Genomic DNA, 5,702 nt, shown 5'->3' with positions numbered 1-5,702 from the left:
GATTCTAAAACCACTGATTCTCCACGTTCCAAAACTGAAAGGCTTTTGAAGAATCAAAAAGTAAATGAAGACGTCAGGAAGACACTTGTTTTCCACCACACTATGATTAAGAGTATAACAGAAAAATATAAGAACACTAAAAGCCAGAGGCATCGCCAGTTCATTTCAAAGGTAGTTTCTTCCAAACTCCTAAAAAAATACCGCTTGAAAAAATTTGCCTTCAGACAACTGCCCTTTGATAAAAATAGAACAAATTCAAATTTAGACACTGGTCTGGATTTCAGAAGGAAGGTACAACGAAATCGTTGCGTTGAAAGATTACAAGAGAGGGTGAGAGTGTTTCTCGAACGTGACGATAACAGTCGAGGTACAGCAGGGAAAAAAGAAACAGTCACGCGAAACAAAATTAAAAAACAAAAAAGGTACCTTGGAGACAGTATGGTTAACCTACACAGTAAATTCATTGCTGAAAACCCCACCAGTTGTATCTCCTATTCATTCTTTTGCAAGCTCAAGCCATTTTGGATCCTAAAACCGACAGAAAAATCTCGGGATACTTGTCTATGTGTAAAATGCGAAAATATTCAATACCAAATAGACAAACTTAAAGAACTGAAAGTTTTATCAACACAAGATGTAAACCAACTTGTTGCAACTATTTGCTGCAACGACAATCAGAGTTGTGCTTATAGAGATTGCGAGCTGTGTAGTCAGAAGAAGGTGCCTCTGCAGAATCACGATCCTGGACAGCAGGTGAAGTGGAAAAAATGGATTACACGACGGATAGAGCGTTCCAATAAAAAAGAAAGTTCTGAAGACAAAACTACCACAGTATCGGTGACCCTAAGAGAGGAACAACAGTGTTCATTATCAGCACTTATTGATGACTTTCAAGAACAGATGACAAAAATTGCCAGACATTTATATAATATCAAACACCAATACAAGGCACTACGCACGCTTAGGGAAAATTTGAAGGATTCTGAAATTGTAATCCATATTGACTTTTCTGAAAACTATAACTGCAAATACGACAAAGAAATACAAAGTGTTCATTTCGGTGCTAGCCAAATTCAGGTTACCCTCCACACTGGCGTAGTCTACCATGCCAACGATGTGTTGTTCTCGTTTTGCACAGTTTCAGATTTTAACAAGCACGGCCCTCCATCTATTTGGGCTCACTTAAAACCCATTTTGGAACGAGTGCAACAAAAAAATCCAAGCATTGAAACAGTCCATTTTGTAAGCGACGGCCCAACCACTCAATATCGTTGCAAACAAAATTTTTACTTATTTTCAACGCAGTTATTTGAAAATTTTCATTTCAAGTCTGGATCATGGAATTTTCTAGAGGCAGGTCATGGCAAGGGCCCGGCAGATGGCATTGGTGGAGCTATCAAACGAGCTGCGGACGCATTTGTAGCTAATGGAGGGAGCATAACCAATGCAAAATCTCTCATGTCTGCCATTTCTGAGAAAACCAAAGTAGAAATGTTCGAAATTCATGAATCAGACATAACCATTATTGAGAAAGTCATCCCAAGTAATCTATCCACAGTACCAGGGACAATGAAACTCCATCAGGTATGTCAATCAGAACATTTAAAATATTATGCTTTAGATAAATTGACATGGGTAAATGAACTTTTTTTTATATTTCATGTAAATGTAATCAATCAAGAAAGGTTTTGTTTTTGTTTATAGGTTCTGACAAGTAAACCTAGATCAATACAAGCAAGAATCCTCAGCTGTTTTTGTTCCGCTGGACCCTGTTCTTGCTTTAATCTGACCACAATGGAGTTTGAACAGTCAAATGCTGATGGTGATAAAATACAAGAAGCTTGTCTTGAACCCAACGTGGCCGATGAATCTAAAGTTGGTCAGTGGTGCGTAGTAAAGTACGATGGGCTTCCGTACCCGGGCATCATACAAAATGTGGATGTTAATGAATTCGAAGTGAAGGTCATGCACAGAATAGGAACAAACCGATTTTTTTGGCCCCTGTTAGAGGATGTCCTATGGTATTCTCATGATGACATTGTTGCTTATATTGGACAACCAGGTGCTGTTGGGAGTCAGCATTTCCAATTGTCAAAAGCCGAGTGGGAATTTGTTGCAAGAAGTTTAAATCTGTGACTTGGTCAAGAAATTATAATGAATCCATAGCTTCAAAACAGTTGACATTTCAAATGTCACATTTCTTGACCAAGTCACAGATTTATATTTTATTCTTGAATTATCTTTTTAGATATACAGTTTTCTTTAATAATTTTGATCAGAGTTTAATAAATATTCATTGAATTTAATGTTTTGATTTTTGCAAGCATCACCAATGTCATTACCGCAACTGTGTGTCATTACCGTAACACATTGTCACTACCACAACGATGTCAAAATTAAAGAAAAACATTATAGTTGATATTCTTTTTCAGTCTTTAAGTTTACCAAAGGTTAATGGAACAAGTCAAAATCATCGTCACCAAGATGATTTGAGATAGTCGTGGGCTGATTCATTTTAATAAGAAAAAATTATCACTGAAAACTGAATATTAGAAAGTAACTTATCATTTACAGTCCTTATTCTTTTAAATATTTGGATTTCACCTTTTGAAAGAAATCAGAACAAATAAACTTTAATCTTTTTTCTTATTTAACTAAAATTTAGAAGCATAATATTTTAAATGAAAATTTTATTGAAGTATGAAGTTTGTTGCGGTAATGACATCTTGTTTTGCTCTTACTGGCAAAATGCCACTCGTATGGAAAAATGAAGGAAGCGTTTACGATGCCACATGCAAGATGTTGTTTTTTAATAGTTATCATAACGTATTTGCTAAAAAACATTGACAAAATTTGAATATGGAATTTCTGAAAATCGATATCCCAAAATCCCTTCTAGTTGAAGAATTACCCAGCCATGTGCAGCTTCAATGCTACTAAATAAATTCATATTCTATACACATTGTATTTAATAAATTATTTTCTTTTAGTTTTAATGATTAGTCTAAAAATTAGCAATGCTTTCATATTTACATGTATTTAAGCATTCTTGTAATTATTAAACCAGTGAATCTAGTCCTCTGCATCACCTGTGCTGCGTCATGTCAAGGCTGATGACGTCATATTTGACGAAAGACTTTCTTCTATTTCTCGACTGTATTGCTATCAAGTATTGCAATTTTAAAAGATTTTATCAATAATCAATAAAATAAATAAATTTAAGTTGTTATTTACGCATGATCATGTCGTTAATTAATTTTTCTGGCTTGTTAAATTTTAATGACGTCACAATTAAACTTCTAATACGATGTACAAGGAATGTGAACTCTGACCTTCCTTAACATAGCTGAGAAATGTTCTGTAACTTAAGTCAGTTGGTAAAGTTTGAGGCTGACTGGAATTAAGGGGAGAAATTTATGCACCAAACAAAGATTTTAAACAGGAGGCTAATTCTGACCATGACCTAGAAACTTCCACCAAGGTCGCTGCATATCCATTGACCAGTGGCACTCTGTGAGTGAAGTATGAGCCAGACTGGGCCAAGGAGAGAGAAGATATGCTCCGAACAAGGATTTTTCATATAATTCTGATATGACCTTGACGATTGTCCTAGAAACATGGTTCAAGATCACTGCACACCGGTTACCCAAAGGCACTCTGTGGGTGAAGTATGAGCCAGATTGGGCCAACGAGAGAGAAGACATGCTCCGGACAAGAGATTTCGGACGGACGGACGGACAGACTAATCACCGCCAAGCGGGGCCCTAATAAATATGACATCTAGCGAGCAAACTGTACGTATGATTCAATAAGCCATGAATCCTACATCAAAGTTACGAGAATTGTGCAATGCATAGTCTCTGGGTTCTGGGTTTATGCTCCTTTGACCTGTTGACATCATTCAAAAATACATTCAATTTTGAAACTTAGTTAATCCGACCATCTAGCAGGTTGGTTGCCTTTACATGGTATCTAGGTTTACGGTGTAGCTATAGGCTCCAGGGGTGGGGGTGGGGGGTTAAGACAAGTGGTCACTTTTTAAAACACATCATATACGAGTCACTGATTTGATAATTTCTGCCGACTTTTAGCTTTTCTCAAATCCTGTAGAAGATAAATTAAAATATTTCAATGCAATGTTCTAATTTACGTATATGACCTACATGTATAGTCAAAAGTTTTTGGCATAGAAGAAATACTGGCATTCAATTGTCTTTGGAAGATAATTTAAAATATCTTTCAATACAATGTTCTAAAGTATTTTCCAACATAGTTAATTCACTTAAGTTTTAATAATAATTTATATAACAGCTAGAAAAACAAGTTTATCTTGTGGGAGGTCAACATTACCGCTACATAATTGCAAAAAATTTCAACTCATAACAGGTCAGTCATTACCGCTACATTTTATCAATAGCACCATTACCGAAAACAACCCATTGCCGCTAGAAATATTGAGTCAGCCAGCGATGGTAAGGAATGTACAAGTTCCAGTCAATATAATTCACTTACTTGTAGTGAAGTACATTCTAATAAAAATGTGTATACATGTATAATTACGAGTTCTATGAAATTTTATTGTAAATTTTACATGGAGTATCGAAACAAATATTGCCTTGAAAATGACGTCAAAAAAAAGGGGGGGGGGGAGTTTCTTTTTCCAACATTCTATAAAGTTTTGCCCCTGGAAATAAATATTACCCAGTCTAACTCTTTACGTTTTTGCATTTTAGATCTGTACATAGCCGTCCGGGGAATATAACTCCGTCTTTTAGATCTGTATATAACCGTCCGGGGGAATATTTCTTCGTCTTGCTGCGTCTTTAGGTTTTTGCCTTTAAGATCTGCACATAGCCGACCGGTGGAATATTACTCCGTCTTTAAGTTTTTGCATTTTATTTAGATCTGTACATGGCCGTCCGGGGGAATATTACTCTGTCTTTAAGGTTTGCATTTAATATCTACATGGCAGTTCGGAGGAATATTACTCCTTCTTTAGTTTTTGCATATAAGATCTGTACATAGCCGTCCGGGGGAATATTACTCTGTCTTTAAGTTGTTGCATTCTATTTATATCTGTATACATAGCCGTCCAGAGAAATATTATTCTGTCTTTTAGATCCGCATGTAGCCGTCCAGGGGAATATTACTCGGTCGTTAAGTTATGAACATGGCCGTCCGGGGGAATATTACTCCGTCTTTTAGTTTTGCATTTTAGATATGTACATTGGCGTTTCGGGGAATGTTACTCCGTTAAAAAGTTTTCGCCTTATAAATTTGAACACAGCCGGCTGGGGGAACTCTTTAGATAAGTTTTTGCTTTTTCAGAGCTGTATATAGCATAAGGTGAAATTATTTCTTAGATAATATTTTTACCGTTTTAGATCGTCGCATACCTTTCCAGAGGGATATTACTCCGTAGACAGAATTTGATTTGTTATTGCGGAGTAAAGCTGTCCAAGGGAATATTACTCCGTAGATGTGTTTGCAGACGTCCAGAGGAATATTACTCCGTAGATATTAGCAGACGTCCAGAGGAATATTACTCCGTAGATGTTAGCAGACGTCAATAGGAATATTACTCCGTAATACAGATATTGCTTCAATAAAACTTTGCATACTTAGCGTTCTGGAGGAATATTACTATGCAGATAAGTTTCGTCGTAGAGCTGCTCACAGAGGACTATTACTACATAGTTCAG

Source organism: Saccostrea cucullata, unplaced genomic scaffold, assembly GCF_032062105.1.
Source record: "Saccostrea cucullata isolate Sc308-1 unplaced genomic scaffold, CSIRO_AGI_Scuc_v1 ctg3625, whole genome shotgun sequence".
In the NCBI taxonomy this organism is placed as follows: domain Eukaryota; kingdom Metazoa; phylum Mollusca; class Bivalvia; order Ostreida; family Ostreidae; genus Saccostrea; species Saccostrea cuccullata.
This window is presented reverse-complemented; position numbering follows the sequence as displayed.